Source organism: Rutidosis leptorrhynchoides, chromosome 9 (genome assembly GCF_046630445.1).
Source record: "Rutidosis leptorrhynchoides isolate AG116_Rl617_1_P2 chromosome 9, CSIRO_AGI_Rlap_v1, whole genome shotgun sequence".
Taxonomy (NCBI): domain Eukaryota; kingdom Viridiplantae; phylum Streptophyta; class Magnoliopsida; order Asterales; family Asteraceae; genus Rutidosis; species Rutidosis leptorrhynchoides.
This window is the reverse complement of record NC_092341.1, coordinates 20687898-20711391: the sequence shown is the minus strand read 5'-3', so window position 1 is coordinate 20711391 and position 23494 is coordinate 20687898. Positions and strand designations below refer to the sequence as shown.

Below are 23494 nucleotides of genomic sequence, written 5' to 3'. Positions count from 1 at the left end.
TTAGGTAACCCAAACGAGGTCCAAATAAAATAAACAAACCTGTTCTGGGACCCTTGTCACAAACTGGTCACAACACAATTATATTAAAATACTAATAAAATAATTAAAATAAAAAGCACTTAAGACTAAGCACAAACCCTAAAGGCATAAATAAACAACTTACAACTAGCCCGGGTTTCGGTCTGTTACAATACCGCATGAATTATATTATTGTAATCTAACTCTTATTAACTTCACTAACATTTATATTTATGTTATCCAACATTTATATGCAATTAATCATTATTTATTTCATGCATACTAATGTTTATTCTTAAATTTATTATTTATGCATAATATGTTTATTCTCTTAATCTTCGTATTTATACTAAATGTATTTTATAGTAATCATATTTATACTAATAAAATTCTTTTATTAAAATTATTATTAATATAACGAGTACATAACAGTCGTTAACGTCAACTAACGACGTTACAACGGTCATGTATACATAACGGTTATTAATGTCAACTGACGACGTTACAACGACTATATTTTTCAAATATAAAATAAACATCTCCGTTTTCACATTTTCACAAATTAATCTTCATTTTCTCAGATTACCACTCTTAAAAAGTTTTTGTAAAGATGATTCACACAATAATAATTTTCCTATCGTATTGGTCATATTAACTATCATCATTGTTGCTAATATACCACCGGGTGAACCTATATTCTATCCTGCCCTTGTGGTTTTATTATTTGTAATCATACCATTATTCTATTGTTTGCTACTTATGAATTTAAAATGATTCTAATTTCATGTTATTAGAAATTGATTATGATTATGATTTATGTTGTTCATCTTTCTGAAAATAGAAAATGTCAAACTTATCAAAGCTTGAGTTTGATGCCCTAGACGTATCGGGAACAAACTACACATCATGGGTCATGGATGTAGAAATAAATCTTGGATCATTGGGTATTCTAGAAACTTTAAAAGAAAACAATACTTGTTCTGATCAAGATAAATTAAAATCAATTGCTTTTATTCGCAAACATATTGATACCACCTTAAAACATATGTATCTCACTATCAATGATCCACATGTTTTATGAGAAAGTATCAAGAGTAAATTCGATAATCAAAAGGAAATATTACTCCCAGCTGCGAGGGAAGAATGGAGAAATCTAAGGTTCCAAGATTTCAAAAAGGTAAGTGAATACAGCTCGACCATGTTCAAGATCCGTTCAAAGCTTCAATTCTGTGGTCAAGAAATAAGTGATGCTGATATGATGGAGAAAACTTTCTCCACAATGCATTCTGCAAACATAACTATACAAGAAAACTTAAGATTGCAGAATTACAAAACTTTTTCCAAACTTCAAACTTATCTCTTAGTTGCAGAAGTGAATAAAGAATTACTGATGAAGAATCAAGAATCTCGTCCTACGGGTGCGCTAGCATTCCCTGAAGCTAATGCTATTAACAATAATAATAATAAAAAAAAAATTCACCTGGACGAGGACGTGGGCGAGGTCGTGGTCATATTGGCCAAAACCATCATCATGGAAATTACCATAACAATAATAAAAATCATAACTATGTTCGAAATCACCCTTATGGTAATGGTCGTGGTGGTGGTCGTGGTCGTAATGTTTACGGTGGTGGTGGTAGTGGACAAAGAAATAATAATCCGCAAAATTATAAATTTCAACTACCATACAATCCCACAAATCATAATGTTGAAGGAAGCTCTTAAAAGAATATTGAAGATTCTTGTTATCGATGTGGTAAAATTGGACATTGGTCTAAGAACTGTCGAACAAATCAATATTCTGTTAATCAATATCAAGAATCCCTAAAGGGAAAAGGAAATGAGGTAAACCTTGTGGATGACCTTGATACAAAAATCACTGAGCCAACAAGTGACTACTTTAATGAATAAATTTTCTATTATATGTCCATATCAAATAAATGGATATAGATTTACGATCTATACCATAGCTACTTTACTATATCTTTTCTTATTATGTACTTTCATTTATAACATATTTTTGAATGTAATATATTGATGAAATATGTACTCATTGTTTGTTTCTCATATTTTGAAGTTCATGATGTACACTACTGGAGTGCAAAATCAGTCAAATGGTGGGGATCTTTGTATTGCAGACAGTGGTACCACACACACTATACTCAAATCTAAAAAATATTTCACTGATTTTAAAGCAACAGAAGGAACGGTACATACTATATCAGGTCCTGCGGATTTAATAAAAGGAATGGGAAAGGAAAAATTCATGTTACCAAATGGTACAAATTTTCTGACAAAAAATGCCTTATTTTCTCCCATGTCAAAGAGAAATTTGTTAAGCTTCTCTGACATATACCAAAATGGAAATGATTATCAGTCAGTGACTACAGAAAATGATAAATACTTAAGTATCACTGACAAGAAGCATGTGATTGAAAAACTACCAAGACTTAGTTCTGGTTTACATTATACATATATAAATGTACCAGAAGCACACATGGTAGTTAATGAAAAGGCATGTGATCCTGTAATGATCAATCTGTGGTATGAAAGATTAGGTCACCCAGGATTAACAATGATGAAAAGAATAATTCAAAATACACATGGACATCCATTGACGGATCAAAAGATCCATCATGATGCACTTATCCCATGTACATCATGCTCACTTGGAAAATTGATAATAAGACCATCACCTCTTAAGGTTGAAAAAGAATCACCAATGTTTCTTGAAAGAATTTAAGGTGATATATGTGGACCAATTCATCCACCATGTGGACCATTTAGATATTTCATGGTCCTAATAGACGCATCTAGTAGATGGTCTCATGTTTGTCTATTATCAAGTCGAAATGTGGCATTTGCAAAATTTCTTGCTCAAATTATTAAATTGAGAGCACATTTCCCTGATTATAGTATTAAAAGGGTGAGATTGGATAATGCTGGTGAGTTTACATCTCAAGCATTTAATGATTTTTGCATGTCTATTGGGATTGTTGTTGAACATCCTGTTGCCCATGTGCATACACAAAATGGTTTAGTCGAATCACTAATCAAACGATTGCAATTAATAGCTAGACCATTGATAATGAGAACAAAATTCCCAGTATCTGTATGAGGTCATGCAATTTTACATGCTGCATCATTAATTCGCATTAGACCAAGTGCAAGTCATACATATTCTCCCTTGCAACTTGCTTTTGGCCATCAACCAAATATTTCCCACCTTAGAACATTTGGTTGTGCAGTTTATGTTCCTATCGCGCCACCACAATGCACTAAAATGGGTCCTCAAAGAAGGATGAGAATATATGTTGGATATGAAACATCTTTAATCATAAGATATATTGAACCCATGACGGGTGATGTTTTTACAGCACGTTTTGCTGATTGTCACTTTAATGAAACATTGTTCCCTAGATTAGGGGGAGAAATACAAAATAAAGAAAATGATGTTTCATGGTGTGAACCTCAATTAATGTTTCTTGATTCTCGCACAAAAGAATGCGAGATCGAAGTTCAAAAAACAATGCATATGCAAGAACTTGCGAATAAATTGTCTGATGCATTTACAGATACAAAAAGAGTGACTAAATCATATATACGAGTAGCAAATATTCCAGCTCGAATTGAAATTCTAAAAGCTGGCAATAATGTCACTCTTGAGTCTTTGCCACGCCAGAAACGTGGGAGACCAACTGGTTCCAAAGATAAAAATCCTCGAAAAAGAAAATCAACTGATAATGAGGTAAAAGAAAGTGTTCAAGAAGAACTACAAATCAATACTCATTCTGCAGAAGAGATTGATGATGTCAATACAAAATTTTCAATTAATTATGCACATTCAAAAATATTATGGAACCGAAATGATATGAAAAATCTTGATGAGATATTTTCATATAATGTTGCATATGACATCATGAATGATGATGATGATGATCCAGAACCAAAATCTGTCATGGAATGTCAAAATAGACATGATTGGGATCATTGGAAAGGAGCAATACGAGCTAAATTTGAATCGCTCAATAAAATAAAAGTTTTCGGATCTATCATTCTCACACCTAAAGATGTGAAACCTGTGGGATATAGATGGGTTTTTGTGCGAAAAAGAAATGAGAAAAATGAAGTTACAAGGTATAAAGCTAGACTTGTAGCTCAAGGTTTTTCTCAAAGACCGGGAATTGATTATGAAGAAACTTATTCTCCTATTATGGATGCAATTACTTTTAGATACTTAATCAGCCTGGCAGTTTCTAAAAATTTGGAAATGCATCTCATGGATGTTGTGACTGCTTATCTATATGGATCACTTGATAGTGATATATATATATATATATGAAGATACCTGAAGGTTTTAAGGTATCAGAAGTAACCAATGCAAAACCCAAAGAAATGTACTCAATCAAGTTACAAAGGTCTTTATATGGGTTGAAACAATCGGATCGCATGTGGTATAAACGATTAAGTGATTACTTGATAAGCAAAGGGTATACAAATAATCTTATTTGCCCATGTATATTCATTAAGAAAACAAATAATCTTATTTGCCCATGTATATTCATTAAGAAAACAACATTCAGATATGTGATCATAGCCATTTATGTCGATGATCTTAATATCATAGGTACAAATAAAGAGATCCATGAAGCCATTAAACTTCTAAAGAAAGAATTTGAAATGAAAGATCTCGGAAAAATCAAGTATTGCCTTGGTTTGCAGATTGAGCATATGCCTAATGGTTTACTTGTACATCAAACAACTTATACAGAAAAGATTTTAAAACGTTTCAATATGGACAAGGCAAAACCATTAAGTACTCCTATGGTTGTCAGATCACTTAATGTTAACACTGATCCATTTCGTCCTTGTGAAGATCATGAAGATATCCTGGGACCAGAAGTACCATATCTTAGTGCAATTGGAGCTCTTATGTATCTTACAAATTGTACAAGACCTGGCATTTCTTTTGCAGTTAATTTGTTAGCAAGGTTCAGCTCAGCTCCTACCAAAAGACACTGGAATGGGATCAAACACATATTTAGATACCTTCGAGGAACTACTGATTTAGGATTATTTTATTCTAATGAATCAAAACAAGATTTGGTTGGTTATGCAGATGCAGGTTATTTATCTGATCCACATAAAGCTAAATCTCAAAATGGATATGTATTCCTAAATGGAGGTACTGCAATATCATGGCGTTCTCAAAAACAAACACTTGTTGCAACATCATCAAATCATGCCGAAGTGATTGCATTACATGAAGCTACTCGGGAATGTTTTTGGTTGAGATCAATGACACAACTCATTACTGATTCTTGTAGACTAGAACGCGAAAAAAATCCAACAACTATCTGTGAAGATAATGCAGCTTGCATAGCACAGATCAAAGAAGGGTATATCAAAAGTGACCGAACAAAACACATACCTCCTAGATTCTTCTCATACACTCAAAATCTCATTAAGGACAGTCAGATTAAAATGAGATATGTTCAATCCAGCAAAAACTCTGCTGATCTTTTCACCAAAGCATTTCCAACCGCTATTTTCAGAACACACATTCATAACATTGGCATGAGACATGTTCAAAATATGTAGCAACTCAGCAATGTCTACTTGAGGGGGAGCCAACTCTATACTGCACTCTTTTTCCCTTAGCTAAAGCTTTTTCCCACTGGGTTTATTTTTAGCAAGGTTTTTAACGAGGCAGTAATTTATAGTCAATATCCGAGCTAATAAAATTGTCATCCAAGGAGGAGTGTTGTGATAAAGTAAATATGGATGACAACTACTCCTAATTATGAGTCAAATAATGCACAGTAAATAATGTATTATAAATACCCCATCAAATGTAATCATGTAACTTGCTTGAATGATATATATATTTCATATATACTCTCTCTCTTTCTCTTTCTTTCTCTCTCTCTCTCTCTCTCTCTCTCTCTCTCTCTCTCTCTCTTTATATCTTCTAATAATTATCAATAGTCCACAGTCAAAAACCACGTCCTTAAAGGTAGTTATAAGCCTACTGAATTATAACACGTCACTAAAGGTGGTTATAAGCCTGCTGAATTATAACACGTCACTAAAGGTAGTTATAAGCCTACTAAATTATAACAATTCATTTATAATCTATAAATGAAGGATACAAGTGAATTCTTTAGTTCAATGTCCTGTGGATTTGTTTTATATTAACCAATTCTTTGTTTATATAAGAAACTTGTGGGATTGTCTCTAACAACGTCTTATTCAAAATATTAAACGTGTGAGTGCTTGAAATTAATTTTTACTTTTAAAAATGTGAATAAGTGCGTTAAATTAGAGTCACTAATATCAATATCTTCAAAAAAGTAATTTCAACCCACCAGTGTATGACCTACAGTCAAAATGATGCACGGAGTCATGAAACAAATGAGAATTGTAGTATATTTTTTATTGTGGATTTAGGGAGAAAATGAGTTAAAACGGTGTAGTACTTATATGATAAAAATGAAAAAGAAAAAAATTTAAAAGAAAAGAAAAACGGAACAGTTATAAAATTCAAAAAAATAAAGATTCCAACGGATATTTTTTGAAGTCTTGCACATGACATCTGACACCGGATGCTCTATGTGTAAGCCGGAACCGACCTGTGTCATCGAATGCTCTATGTGTCTAATTGAACTTCATCTTGTGGCCTTTGAATATATATATATATATATATATATATATATATATATATATATATATATATATATATATATATGGAGAGAATCCAGTGAGAACTTTTTTAGTGTGAGAACTATAGGAACTCCAAAATACACTGAAATTCGAGCAAAAAAAGTGGCGTGCGAGCAAAAAACAAGGAATTCGCACGAAAAAAGTGCAGGGGTGCGACCGCACGGTTGCACACGCGGTGTATATATATAGGAAATTACGAGTTCTTTGTTAGGTTAACGTTCCTAGCCACACCTAAACGTCCAAAATCGATTCCCTGATCTTCTAGCATTCATCTAGGTCGATCTTTGACACCCTAAAGTCGTTTATTACCTAAAGATCAAAGTATACTTGTGTGTTTTGAGTATAAAACCCTATATCGAGATTTTTCCCACTTGATATAGAAGATTAGATCATTTAATCCTGTTTACACGATTCTACAAGTGGTATCAGAGCTTGTGTACGTGATTGAACGATCGGTTTTTGTCGAAATCGTTTACAATGTTTTTGCAAAGTTTTGGGTTTTTGGGGTTTTGTTGTAACATCAATAAATCTTACAATTTTCACGTGTTTGATCATGTTTTTTTGTTAATCTAAAATGTTAATAAGGTCGGTTTTAATGTTTTGAACGTTGAAAACTTTAACTATTTGATCCAGAACGAGTGCTAGAACCAATCCAACCCAAAATCCTAGTTTTCGTGCAGTATTCTGCCCAGATCCAACCAAGAACAGAACCATACGGTTACACACTGCAACCGTACGGATACACCATTCGGTTACTGCAACCGTACGGATACACATCTACATCCGTGCATAACCCAACCGTTCCCACTCCAACCGTATGTCACTGCAACCGTACGGATACACATTGTACCCATTCGGTTACATTTGCAACCGTATTCTCTTAACCCGGTTACATTCTGCAACCGTATAAGTGCAATAGTGTTAACTTTGCACCCGTGTTAATTTATGCAACCGTATATTGCAACCATGCCCTTTTCTGCAACCGTGTATTGCAACCTTACGGTTACAATGTCAGACCAGTTTGATAGTTCAGAAATGGAATCCGCTCTAGTTGGCGCTTCTTCGTCGGGTTTACATCACTTGCTTAAAACTGAGAATGAGATAGGTAGTGCATATCGTGTACCTAGGTTTGACTTAGCTTGATGACTTTGCTGAATGGAAACCTAGGTTCTTGATCTCACTGAATGAGATAGACTCACGCCTATATAACTTCTTGAAGGCTGAGTATACGTTCCCGCTTAAGGATCATGGTGAACCGAAGACCCCTATGGAACTGAATGCAGTTGAAAGAGAGGATTACAACTTAGAATGCAAAACCTATAGTCATCTTACTTAGGCTCTTTCTAAGGATATATTTCATTAATTCGAGACTCATCTGACCACATATGCTATGTGGAATGCAATTGAGAGTGGAGTTGAGGGAACTGCTGAATATAGGAAAACCAAGGGTAAGGTTCTCAAGAAGGAATGGAAGAATTTTGCGGTTCAACCTGATGAATCTTTAAAAGCTGCTGTTTCAAGGTTTTGTCATTTGATGACAGAGTTGGAACGATTTTATATTACTTTCACAAATAAGAGAATTGTGCAGTGTTTTCGTGAGGGTTTACCGATTAAATGGGATCCTATTTTGCAAGAGATTGAGAAAACTTGTGTGATCTATGATAACTCGTTTAGTAGTTTCGTCACTAAGTTGCAGGAAAAGGAATTTGATTTGCAGGAGAGGTTAAACAGATTGGAGGTAGTATAAAATCACGTGGTTTACAAAGCTCCAGCAATCGGTTCGACAAACAAGAAACACGCTCCTCTTCATACCACTTTCACTTCGAACACTCAAAACCAACATCGAGTTGTGTCACTCCAGCTCCAATAAGTGTTCTTCCCAAGACCACTTCTTGCAAAAATGAGACCACCAAGGTCTTGAAAACTGATAACATTTGTTTGCATACTATTCAAGGAGTTGAGGAGGACATGGCGTTGGTTGCTATAGTTGTGAATTCGTATAACGATCTGTTGAATGGACGCATAGGTAACAGTCATTTGGAACAAGAAGACTATGATCAGATCGATGAGAATGAAATGAAAAAGATAGACATCCTCTGGGCTATGGGTAGTGTTATTCGCAGAGCGAAGATGTATCTTCAGAAGACTGGTGAGAAGAATTTGGGTGTCTCCAAGAACACCAAGTTTGGCTTCGACATGAATAAAGTTAGGTGCTTCAATTACAATGAGTTGGGAAACTTCAAGAGAAACTATAGCAAGCCGAATGTAAGACACGAATAATTATTGTACAGAGTGTAAATAGGGTACATAAAGTGTGGGCTGCATTGTGTATTTAAACAGAGGTCAGAACCTGCTCAGACACCTCTTGCGCGCCGCGCATGAGTAGGTGTGCGCACCGCGCACTGCTCCTGTGTACAGTTTTCTGCTTTTTAAATTAAAGTTTAATGAGGGGCATTCTTGTCTTTTTACTTGAGAACGAGTTTAGGGCTTTAGTGGCCAGTTGTGTGGTGGTTGAAACACATTCAACATCATCACCAACCACATCATCTCTCCCATTTAAAGTTCTAGAGTGAGAAACCCATTTGAGAGAGAGAAAGCTTAAATCAAGGAAGAAGAAGTTGATTTCGGGCCAAAGCGCGTGTATTAAAGTTGTTCATCTATCCACTAGCTATGTTTTGATTGTAGTGGTATGCCCTAACTTTGATTTCCTTACTTTAATTTATATAAGGGTTAGGGTTTGGGTAAATGGTGAACATCAAACCCATATTTGGTGATTTTGGGTGTTCTTGGGTAAGATTGAGTCATGAAGACTCAATAGTAACTAACCTAGGGTTTTAAAGTGTTAATTAGTGTTTATGAGTCTTAATTGGTTAGTTAATTACTAGCACACCTAGTTATTAAGTAAATGGGTGTTAGTTGGGTTAGTGGATGACCCGAAATGGGTGTGTTGACTTTAAAATGGTCAATTGGGAAATGATTGACCTAATTGGGAAAGAGGGGTATGAAATACCCCGATTTTGTAGTAGTTAGTGTTGTTGGACCTTAATCACTAGCTTTTAGTGATTAATGATGGTCTTGACCTTAAATGGAAGGTTTTGGTGTAAATGGGTGATTTAATGCATCAAGTCATTAAATGCACATGAGTAGGTTGTTGGTGTTTAGTCCAACTAGTTTGTGTGTTGATCGAGTACTTATTGTATTAGGTACTTTGCTTTGAAGCTTGCGGAAGTATAAAACCGTCACCGAATCGTTAAATTGAGTGGAATAATTTTGCGTATATGTATATGGCGTATTTATTTGTGTATGTTATGGTATAAACCAACGAGCCGGTAGTACCATAGCATGTATGTGATGAGTTTCATGATGTGAACCACGAGCCGGCAGCATCAAAGTGTGAACCACGAGCCGGTAGCACTATAAAATGAGGCGTGCACCACGTGCCGGTAGCGCCAAAGTGTGAACCACGAGCCGGTAGCACTATAAAGAAGTGAAACTCAAATGCGTAGTGGCGTGAACCAAGGATCCGATAGCGTCATAGCATTACGTATGGTGTGAACCACGAGCCGGTAGCACCATAGCGTTATGGTTAACCATATTATGTTGTTGGATATTGTTTAGCATGCTATATATATATATATATATATATATATATATATATATATATATATATATATATATATATATATATATATATATATATATATATATATATTGTGTTGAGTATATGCTAATGTGGTGTTGTGATAGTGTACGAGTTGTTAGCATTATGAGTATGACGGCATGCTATTTGAGTTATAATTTCGTATTAGGTATTTGGTGGGTGCGATTGCAAATAGATGGGTGATATATGTGTATGTATAATTATTGCACTCACTAAGCTTTGCTTACCCTCTCGTTGTTTACCTTTTTATAGGATCCGGCGTTGATAAGGGAAAGGGTACTCGTTTGGATTAGTGATCCCGCTTTGTTTGGATAGGAGACGCTTTTGGAAGTTTAGCTTTTGGAAGTTCGACCAATTTATGGGTAGTTTAACCCCAAACACCATGCTCGATGTGCCGTTTGGAAATTAAACTTTTGTGGTCGAAACTTATATTTGTACGAAACTCGTAATTCGGGACGATGTGGGCCCAACTATTTTTATTATTGAAACGTGTTAGTTTTACTTATATTGATGTGTTGTGAAAAGTGTTTTGTCTAAATATGTCGGGAAGTGGGAGAGCTTTTCATGTGTAAATGACAGTTTGATCAGAAACTGTCCGGGCATTCTGCGCGCCGCGCACAGGAAGGGCTGCGCGCCGCGCACCCTCCTGTATATATAAAAAAAAATTTGGTATGTTTTCGGTTGAATATTGGGTTGGGTTGTTACAAGTGGTATCAGAGCATGGTCTAAGGGATTTAGGTGACTTGAGATAGGTGCCTAGACTTAGACTTTATTGTGTATGCATTTTATGCGGGACTTGTAGGAGACGGGTCAGACCGGGAATGGTTAGTGCCCAGGTCTATGTGAACTAACCTTGTGCTAATTGTTTTGTGTTGTGTTTTTAATCATCAAGCGAGATAGATGTTGTACTAGCAAGTTAATGCGACGTGCTCGCGTAACAATGATTAGCTACCATTATTACGGGTTCAAGTCGTGTCAAGCAAGCGATGTATGACGATTGTTGAGCAAGATGGAGCGGTGTGGTATATTTTCGACTTGTCCTTCGTTTCGTTGTTTAACCTATTCCGTTTTGTAGAATGAAGATGAGAAATGGTCATGATACAGAAAATAGAGGCTCGAGCGAGGACTCCGAATTCACAGCCAAAGTTGAGGCCATCATTAAAAAGCAAAAAGTGGAATTTCTCGACGATGTCTGAAAAGTTTTCCAAGAATCGGTTGATGGGCAAGTAACCGAGTTAATCAATGAGCGAATGAATGCCGCGATCGAAGAGGCATTAGAAGCTAGAAACATTTATCCTCGGGGCGAAGGGGGTGATGGTAATGGTGGATATGGAAGGTGAGACTTCCATTACAAAAATTTCAAGGATGCTCAACCTCCTATGTTTAATGAGGTAAGGGATCTGTTGAAGAGTACATGTTGGATTTCCGACATCGAGGGGGCTTTCCGTACCGCAGAATGTCCTCCCGAGAAGAAGATGAGGTACGGTTCTAGCATGTTGCGTGAGGAGGCGAAGTTGTGGTGGGATGATGAAATTCAATTGTATGGGGAAGAGCAATGCATGAGCTTGTCGTGGGAAGAGTTTAAAAAGGAGTTCTTTATTGAATATCGAACTCAAGCCGATATAAACACAATCCAGGATGAGTAGCGCGATTTGCGACAAGGTTCGATGGACTTGGTTACTCTCAAGTCTACTTTCTTGTCAAAGACTCATTTTTTGTCCGGAGTACGTTGGTGATGACCGAATGTTGATGTTAGATTTCTATCGCACTTTAAACGATGAGTTGAAATGTAAGATTAGTCGGGGAATGGCTAAGTCTTTTGAAGAGTTATTTGAGTTGGCCCGGGATTTCGAACCGGAAGTTCCAAAAAAAGCGATTTCTCTTTCTCTAAGAGAAAATTTGAAGGTTCGAGTCATTCGAACTTTCAAACAAGAAGATCAAGAAGGGTTCCAAAAGTGTTAATAGCGTGAAGAAAGGTGGTTCTTTGAGTTATTGACCCACATGTTTTAATTGTAATCAAAAGGGGCACATGGCCCGTGATTGTACCAAGGCACCGAACAAACTCACTTGTTACAATTGTCAAAAGGAGGGGCATCGAAGGACGGAGTGTCCCGATTTGTATGGTGACCAAGTGAAGAAGTTAGAAAAAGCAGCGGGTACAGCTAGGGGTCGCAACTACTTGATGACTAATGATGAAGCCAAACAATCCAATGAAGTTGTCTCAGGTACTTTCATGGTTAACTCTAATCCGGCAAGGATACTTTTTGATAGTGGTGCTAATTTGTCGTTCGTGTCTCCGAGATTTGTGCCTAAACTCAATAAACCGCTAGCTAAGTTAAGTCATCCGGTAGAAGTCGAAATAGCGGATGGTAAGACGGTGTTAGGGGTTGATGTTTGTAAAGATTGTAATGTTGTGTTTGGTTCCGAAACTTTTAAAATCAATCTTATCCCGATGACCTTGGGTGAGTTTGATATTGTTGTTGGTATGGATTGGCTCGATTGTTATAGAGCTGATATTGCATGTCATGAAAAGTCTATTCGTATGAAGATCCCAAGTGGGGGAGAGTTAATTATTCATGGCGAGAAACGTAGAAGACTTGTGCCATTATGCACTTATGCACGGGCACGTCATTTCCTTAGTGGTGGTGGCATGGCTTTTTTGCTCATGTAGTTGATACTCGTGAAGAGCCACCATCCATTCGTGAAATTCCGGTGGTTAATGAATTTGAAGACGTTTTTTCGGATGAGTTACTGGGTGTTCCGGCGGAAAGACAAGTTGAATTTCGCATTGAGTTGGTTCCGGGGGCTACTCCCATTGCTAAAACTCCCTATCGTTTAGCTCCAACGGAAATGTAAGAGTTGTTAAATCAAACCCAAGAGTTGCTTGAAAAGGGTTTTATTCGACCGAGTGCTTCGCCATGGGGCGCTCCGGTTTTATTCTTGAAAAAGAAAGATGGTAGCATTCGGATGTGCATCGATTATCGGGAGTTGAATAAAGTGTGATGACCCAGAAATTTCGACTAAATTTAAACTTAATCTTTGTATGATTAACATTTCCGACACGATAAGCAAAGTCTGTAAAACTGAATCTCAAAATTTTTGAATTACTTTTATATATTTAAATACCCTTCGGTTGTTTTCGACGATTCGCGAACAATTATATATAAATAGATACATATATACTATAACATGAAAAGGTAACAATGTATTAATTGTTTGATACCGTACATTAAACTTATTGGTTTAAATATCTATTCGAATGTATATGATAAGTTGAAATATTTATTATTAAAATTTATTTATAAATAACTTCCAATGTGTATTTAAAAACTGATTTATGTATATTAAAAAGATATATACATATATATAATAAACGATAGTAACATTCGTTTATTGATTCAATTGATATTTAGTTAAGTTAACTAAAGCGTTTAAGATGAACCAGTTAAACACTAATTTGTTACAGTGTTTTCAAATTGCCACATTACTCAAAATGCTACAGTGTTTTCGAAAATCACTATTTGCTACAGTGAAATTGACTTTGCTACAGTGAATTGCTACAGTAAAATTTGACTTTGCTACAGTAACTTTGCTACAGTAAAACACTATTATAAAAATGTGTTTTAACAAATAGCGAGACGATGATTTATAGAAGTAAATGACCAAAACACTCGAAAGTTTAAGATACACTTTGAGTGATATAATTAAGGGATAATTTAAGGCTATATTTTGACAAAGGTACGTGTCACGAAATGTAAAATGCAAGTTTTCTAAGCGTACGAAAATGCGTTCGAGAAACCGGAACCGGGACATAAGTCGAGTGATGACGTACGACTTATCGGACCAAAAATATCTAGTCTACTATGCACAAGAATAAAATATAATATATAAATAATTATATTAATTATTTATATATTTATATTTATTTTATATTATGTCGACAAGCTAGGAGCCAAAACAATGTGAGCTGTCCCTGGTCCTCATGCGAGTCGCATGGCCAGAAGGCCATTTCCATGCGAGTCGCATGACTCCAGATTCCAGGCCAGGTACTATAAATTCAGGTGTTTTGCTCGAATGAAAAATCAAACACACATACACAAATATATATTACTCCGTATAATATTTATTATTATTATTATTATTATTATTATTATTATTATTATTATTATTATTATTATTATTATTATTATTATTAAGATTATTATTAATCTTATTAATCTTATTATTAGTATTATTATTTTTGCGATACAAAAATAATAATGTACATAAAATATTACGACGGAGTGCTGTCCAAGTAATTTTCAAAATGAGTTTTCGAGCAAGCTAGAGCTAAGGAAATTATGGGTTATTGCCAAGGAGGTTATGGGTAATGTTCGGGGGTATTTTTTTTGTGAATCAAACCTCGTGTTTATCATCTCCGATGCGTCTACGTGCTTTCCTACAATATTGTATATCAATATTTAACTGTGAGTTCATTTGATTCCCTTTTACTCTTTATATTTTTGGGACTGAGAATACATGCGCTATTTTTACAACTGCTTTATTAAATGCTTTTGAAATATATTTTTAACTGCGAATACATGCAAATGCTTTATTAACCGATATACAATATTTATATGCGTGAGTTTCATAAGATCCCTTTTACTCTCTACATTTTTGGGCTGAGAATACATGCAAATGCTTTATTAACCGATATACAATATTTATATGCGTGAGTTTCATTGATCCCTTTTTAATTGCTTTTGCAATCTATATTTTTGGGCTGAGAATACATGCACTTTATTTTAAACGCAATGGATACAAGTACATACTAAATTCTACACTGAGTTTGAACCGAAAATCCCTTAACTTTGGTAACTAGTAACTGCCAGTTATAAGAACTGGTGGGCGCGAGTAGTAGTATATGGATCCATAGGGCTTGACATCCCCGTTCGAGCTAGAGCGCTAGCCTTTTAACGGACGTATGCTATTTGAGAAGCGTACACGTTGGTTTGCGTGTATTATTAAGATGATTATACAGAGGGTACAAATTATATAAACGTTAAAGTTTAGTTACCAGGGTGCTCAATTTTGTAGAACCGATTGATAAACGTTTCGGATGAAACAACTGAAATCTTGTGGTCCACCTTTTATTTAAAACATAATGATAAACGTTTTGAATGAAACAACTGAACTTTTGTAATCCACATTGATATACGGATTATGTGTAATATTAAAACTATGAACTCACCAACCTTTGTGTTGACACTTGAAGCATGTTTATTCTCAGGTTTCTAGAAGTCTTCCGCTGTTTGCTCATACGTGATACAAGTTATGTGCTTGGAGTCATACATGCTATATACAAGAAACTTGCATTCATCAAACCATTACCATGTATCTTATTTTGACTGTATTGTCAACAGATGTATTATTGTAAACCATTTAAATGGTGATTGTCTATACGTAGGAATCATCAGATGTAAAAAAACCTGGAATTTATATATTCATTTATGAAATACCTTTTCAAACGAATGCAATGTTACAAAACGTATCACATAGAGGTCAAATACCTCGCAATGAAATCAATGAATGACGTGTTCATCCATATGGATTTGGAGCGATCGTCACATAAAGGGACGATCAAGAATCGTTATCCATTGCCTCGGATTGACGATTTGTTTGATCAACTCCAAGGCGCGACGTATTTTTCTAAAATTGACTTACGATCCGGCTATCACCAAATGCGGGTTCATGAGGAAGATATTGAGAAAACAGCCTTTCAAGCGCGTTACGGGCATTTTGAGTTTGTAGTTATGCCTTTTGGTCTTACGAATGCAACGGCGGCATTCATGGATCTTATGAACCTAGTGTGCCAACCTATGTTGGACAAGTCGGTAATTGTGTTCATTGATGACATACTTGTCTATTCGAAAAGTATGAAAGAACATGAACGTCATTTGCGTGAAGTATTGAAGATGTTACGAAAGGAGAAGTTGTATGCTAAATTCTCCAAATGTAAATTTTGGCTAAGGGAAGTTCAATTCCTTGGTCATTGTGGCGACCCGAAAATTTCTGACCAAATTTAAACTTTATCTTTAAATGATTTAATGTTTTCGACACGATAAGCAAAGTCTGTAATGTTGAGTCTCAAATTTTAGAACTATATTCATGTAATCAATTATTCTTTGACTGTTCTCGAAGATTCACGAACAATATATATATATATATATATATATATATATATATATATATGATTTCAAGTTATTTAGTAAACAATAGTAACATTCGATTATTGATTCGATTGATATTTAGATAAGTTAACTAAAACGTTTAAGATGAACCAGTAAAACACTGATTTGCTACAGTATTTTCGAATTGCTACAGTACCCGAAAAGCTACAGTGTTTTTGAAAATCACTATTTGCTACAGTAAAAAACTATGCTACAGTAACTTTGCTACAGTAAACACTATTTCAAAAATGAAAATGTATATATGTATATGTATATACTACGAGACGATGATTTATAGAAGCAAATAACCAAAACACTTAATTGATTAAAGCTACACTTCGAGTGACATAGTTTATCAATGATTAAGTTTAATTTTTGATAAAGGTACACGTTGCGTAACGAAAAGTACTAGTTTTCTAAGCGTACGAAAATGCATTCGAGAAACCAGAACTGGGACATAAGTCGAGTGTCAACGTACAAGTCTTTGGAACTAAATTTACAAGTCAACGTTGCACGAGAATATAATATAATATATAATTAATTAATATAAATTATATATATTATATATTAATAAATAAATATGTCGACGAGGAAGAGTTAAAAATTTGTGAGCTGGATTCATAGGCCATGCAATCGCATGGCCAGCACCCTTTGAACCCATGTGATCGCATGGGGTGGAAATGGGTGAAAGGTCCTATAAAACATTCGCATGCGATCACTGGTTTTCGAGCGGGATAAAGCTAAAGAAACTATGTGTTATAGCTATGGAGGTTATGGGTAATGTTCGTGGGTATTGTTTGCAAATCAAACCTAGTGTTTATCATCTGTGTTACGTCTACGTACTTTCCTGCAATATTGAATCACAATATTGATACGTGAGCATTCATATCTTATCTTTTATATATTAATTGTGTATCCATGTCTAGTGCTCGAGTATATATGTTTATGCATGCTTGTATGCTAAATTTCGTCATTAAACAGTTTATGATGAATCACGAATCACGAATTAAATACATATATTACTGATAAAAGGTATATGATATGCATGTTTTTGGAAAGCTGGCGAAAAATAAATAACTTTTCATTTAGAAATAGCGTAATTTCGATGAACGAATTAAAAGATATGGTCAATTGAATTATGATTGACGTTAATTGGAATTGCTTTTGAATCTGCAATTAATATTTAAACAACTTGTTTGTAAGATTGATAAATTGGATTTTTGAATATTACCAGCCGAGTAAATGAATCCTTATATAAGGCACGTCTCCTTTTGTTGAACTATTGTCAAAATTGACTTTTTGAAACGGCTTTGGATAACTTTTGTATGTCGATCTCAAGCATTAGAATTGTGATACACTATGACCTGACCTAGCTTGATAGACATTTATTGACCAACATATGTTCTCTAGGTTGAGATCTACGGTTATTTGGTATTCCGAGTTTCGGTCACATTTTAGTGAACGACTTTATGTGCTGCTAAGGTGAGTTTCATATGCTCCCTTTTTAATTGCTTTTGCAATCTATATTTTTGGGCTGAGAATACATGCACTTTATTTTAAACACAATGGACACAAGTACATACTAAATTCTACACCGAGTTTGAACCAAAAATCCCTTAGCTTTGGTAACTAGTAACTGCCGGTTATAAGAACTGGTGGGCGCGAGTAGTTTTATATGGATCCATAGGGCTTGATATCCCCGTCCGAGCTAGAGCGCTAGCCTTTTAACGGACGTATGCTATTTGAGAAGCGTACACGTTGGTTTGCGTGTATTATTAAGATGATTATACAAAGGGTTCAAATTATATATACGTTAAGTTTAGTTACCAGGGTGCTCAATCTTGTAGAATATTTTGATAAATGTTTCTGGATGAAACAACTGAAATCTTGTGATCCACCTTTATGTACAGATTATGCAAAACATTAAAACTATGAACTCACCAACCTTTGTGTTGACACTTGTTAGCATGTTTATTCTCAGGTTCCCTAGAAGTCTTCCGCTGTTTGCTTATATGTTAGACAAGCTATGTGCACGGAGTCTTACATGGCATATTTTTCAAGGAAACGTTGCATTCACCAAAGCATCACCATGTATCTTATTTTAACTGCATTGTCAACGGAAGTACTATTGTAAACTATTATTTATGGTGATTGTTTATATGTAGAAATCATCAGATGTCGAAAACCTTTGATTTAAATATTCATTTATGGTGTGCCTTTTCAAAAGAATGCAATGTTTATAAAACGTATCATATAGAGGTCAAATACCTCGCAATGAAATTGATGAATGACGTGTTCGTCCATATGGATTTGGAGCGATCATCACAGTCATATTGTGAACAAGGAAGGTATTTAAGTGGATCCGGGGAAGATAGAGATGGTGAAGAGTTGGGAACGACCGACTACGCCTACGGAAATCCGAAGTTTTCTCGGATTGGCCGGTTATTATTGTCGGTTTATCCAAGACTTTTCTAAAATCGCTTCTCCATTGACGAAGTTGACGAGGAAGAACGTGAGATTCAATTGGGAGAACGAGCAAGAAATTGCTTTTCAATTGTTAAAAAAGAAATTGTGTCAAGCTCCGGTCTTGGTGTTTGATAATGCTAAAAACGAACATATATTTCATAGCATTATCCTTCAAGAAAGACAAGCTTTTAGTTGCAATTGTTCTATTTACAAGTGATATTAGTTTAAATAATAAAAGGTGAAGACAAAAGACAGATTCGACGATTTGAAGACGCAAACGACCAAAACGCTAAAAAGTACAAAGTACAATCCAAGTGGTTCAAATTATTGATGAGAAACGTCTAAAAATTACCAGAGTACAAGCCGTGAAACGCAAAGTACAATATATTAAATCGTACGAAAGGACGTTCTAAAATCCAAAACCAAGACATGAACCAACTATCAACGCGCGACGCAACGGGCCTAAAATTACAAGTCAACTATGCACATAAATATAATATAATATATATAATTATATAAAATTATATATATTATATTATATTATTAAAAACCGTTGGCAAACAAGAAGACAAGTGATTGTGAGCTGGATCAGGAGGCCATGCGATCGCATGGCCTGGGTACCTTAAACCCATGCGATCGCATGAGCCCAGATATGTGGTCAAGTTCTATAAATTGCAACGAATTCTGGCCAGTTGACACACACCTTCATCAACTGATACTCACACTCTCTTAATATATTTATATTTTATAATTATAATTTTAATATTAAGTTAATAATAATAATAAGGTTATAGTGTTGAATGTTTTAAGGTTTTGTAAGTCGAAACTCTATCCGTGTAACGCTATGCAATTAATAATCATTGTAAGTTATGTTCAACCTTTTTAAATTAATGTCTCGTAGCTAAGTTATTATTATGCTTATTTAAGCCGAAGTAATCGTGATGTTGGACTAAATATTAAGATTGGGTTATTAGGCTATGGACCATAATTGGGGTTTGGACAAAAGACCGACACTTGTGAAAATTGGACTATGGGCTATTAATGAGCTTTATATTTGGTTAACTAAATGATATCTTGTTAATTTAATATAGAGATTTACAACTTGACGTATTTATATATAACCACATACGCTTGATCGGGTACGGTAGGCGGGATATTTATAAATACTAATAATTGTTCATTTGACTGGACACTGGGATGGATTAATAGTCAATGGACTCATTAAAACAGGGGTGGATTACATTCAAGGAAAATTGGTGTAATTGTTAATAAAGTATTAAAATCTTGGGTTACACGCAGTCGATAACCTGGTGTAATCGTTAACAATGTATTAAAACCTTATTACGGTTTAAATCCCCAATTAGTTGGAATATTTGACTTCGGGTATAAGGTTAATTTGGCGAAAACCCTCGCACTTTATAATTATGACCGATGGACTATTGTGGACAAAACCAGATAGACTTATCAAATAAACCAGGACAAAGGACAAGTAACCCAGGGTAATAAATTAAAATCACCACGTCAAACATCATGATTACAGAAGTTTAAATAAGCATAATTCTTTTATTTTATATTTCATCGCACTTTTATTTATCGTCATTTTATTTATCGTACTTTTATTTTATTGCACTTTTAATTATCGTACTTTTGTTTTATCGCATTTTTATTTATCGTCATTTACTTTACGCTTTAAATTAAGTTAATATTTTGCATTAGGACTTAAAATTGACAAACCGGTCATTAAACGGTAAAACCCCCCTTTTGTAAAAATAATAATAATAATACTTATATATATATATATATACACACACACACACACAAATATAGTTAATAAAAATATAGCGTTAAACTTAGTTGTATCCCTGTGGAACGAACCGGACCTACTAAAAACTACACTACTCTACGATTAGGTACACTGCCTATAAGTGTTGTAGCGAGGTTTAGGTATATCCCATTCTATAAATAAATAAATAACTTATGTAAATTGTATCGTATTTAATAGTATTTCATAGTAAAATATAATCTTTTTCGTACTACACCTCGCACACATCATAGTATTTTTGGCGCCACTGCAGGGGAAAAATCACGCCGAAGCGAAACGCTATAAAAAAATTTAAGCTATTTTTGTAAAAATATATTTATATAATTTTTAAATATTAAAAAAAAATCAAAATATAAATATATATATATATATATATATATAAATATAAATATATATATATATATATATATATATATATTTTTAAATAAAAAAGTTTTTATTTTTTTAGTTACAAAAACTAATAAGTAATTTTTAAAATATAAATTTTATTTAAATTATATTTTATATAAATTAAAAATCAGAAATAGAGTTAAAACAGAAAATTTAAAAAAAAAAAAATTAAATCTGAAACTGCCCGAATTTGAACCTGCAATCAATCTGAGTCTGCAAAGTCCGCAGTCGCGGAGCTTTTCTGGCATAAACATACCGCAGTCACGGAGCCGTCCCAGACTGCAACCTTGTACGCATTAATTACGATTTTAGGGTTTTAATTAATTATAATTATTATTATTAAACCTAATTAGGGTTTTAATTTAATATATTTAGTTTAGTTTAATTATAATTTGTTATTATTAGTTTTAATTTGTTTAATAAATTAATACTTTTATAAAATAATAATATAAAAATAATTTTTTTATAAAATTAAGTAATTTTATCATTTTTTGTTTCTTTTTATAAATTGTATATTTTTATCGTTTAATTCGTAAATTGTATATTTATCATTCGTAATTAGTTTTAACTTAGTCTTTGCCGTAGTTATTTTATATTTCTAGATTTTTAGGCTTTGCCGTAAAATCTCTTAAGTGCTTTTTCTTTTAATTAAGATTTAGGCGCTCTAGAATTTTGCGACGCAGTTTATAGATTGTAGTGCCTAATTAAGTTATTGCCGTTTTGGATATAGAATTCCCTTTAAGCTTTAATACCTTTAGATGCAAGTTTTAATATTTAGTTTTTAGACTTTTAAGTTTCGACACTTTACGTTCTTATTATTATTTTTCGACTTTTTGTTTTTCTGACGTTTGTTTTTCGACGCGCTTTTTCTTTTTCATTTCTACGCTCTAGTTTTTAGGACCTAGAATTTTCTATATTTTCTTTAAATTTCGACGAAAAATTATTTTAAGCAGTTAAATTGATAGACATCCAAAATTTTCTGGTTCGTAGTAATAGTTAGATTTGTTAGTGGCGAGTTGTGGGCTTCCGATTTATAGGGTCCTGGCTACCTGCTGCATCTCTTGGCTATTCGAAACGTCGGCAAAATCAAAAAAGTCTATTAATTTGATAACTTATATAATTTTTATCTTTATAACTAATAGGATATTCAGTGAATGCACCGAGCAAAACGTTCACCACCTTTCATACGTTCACCACCTGTAACTCGATCAAGACATCTTGCTAATATTGTCGCCGTTGATTTTTCTTTAGAATCATCATCAAGTCGACCAAGTACTCCAATTCAAATATCTGATATTCTATTTTTTGAACCCGACTTCACAATTGAGAACCCGGAGGATATTCAAGGACAATTCAGAGATCCTGAACCACTAATCATTCCTCCTGAACCACAAATCATACAACCAGAGATTGTCGAGGAAGAAACCATTAAATCAGAATCATCTAGTGATTCAGATTCAACAAATTCAATCATGGAAAATCCGGAACCTCTAAGTATGGAAGACCGAATGAGAGCTACACGCACGGGCCAAGGTCATGCCATTAGTTAACGAGACATTAATGCGCTAGATTATGAAATCAAAGGACAAATCCTACACATGGTAACTAATCAATGCCAATTTAGTGGTACACCAAAAGAAGATCCAAACGAACATCTTCGAACCTTTAATAGAATTTGTACTCTATTTAAAATCAGAGAAGTTGAGGATGAACAGATCTATCTCATGTTATTTCCCTGGACTTTAAAGGAAGAAGCCAAAGATTGGTTAGAATCGTTAGCTGAAGGGGCGATTGACACATGGGATGTTTTAGTTGAGAAATTTCTTAAAAGATTCTTTCGGGCATCTAAAGCCTTGAGACTTCAAGGAGAAATTGTTACGTTCACGCAAAAGCCAAATGAAACATTATATGAGGTGTGGACAAGATTCAGAAAGTTGTTGAGAGGATGTCCTCAACATGGTTTAGATACTTTTCAAATAGTGCAAATATTCTACCAAGGATGAGACGTTGCTACACGAAAAGATATCGACACAGCAGCTGGTGGTTCCATTATGAAGAAAACCGCAGCTGAAGCTCACAAAATTATTGATAACACAGCCTCCCACTCACATGAGTGGCATCAAGAAAAAGATATTTTTCGTTCATCTAAAGTGGCTAGAGCCTATTCTAGCCATGACTTTGATTCCATTTCCGCAAAGTTAGACG

At 34.4% G+C, this 23494-nt stretch overlaps 1 non-coding gene across 1 annotated transcript; it reads right to left on the bottom strand.

Moving 5' to 3' along the window:
• Positions 1-23145: 23145 nt before the first annotated feature.
• Positions 23146-23252, bottom strand: LOC139869460 (small nucleolar RNA R71). The gene has a single exon (XR_011766069.1). It is a non-coding gene; the product is annotated as a small nucleolar RNA R71 (small nucleolar RNA).
• Positions 23253-23494: the final 242 nt, after the last annotated feature.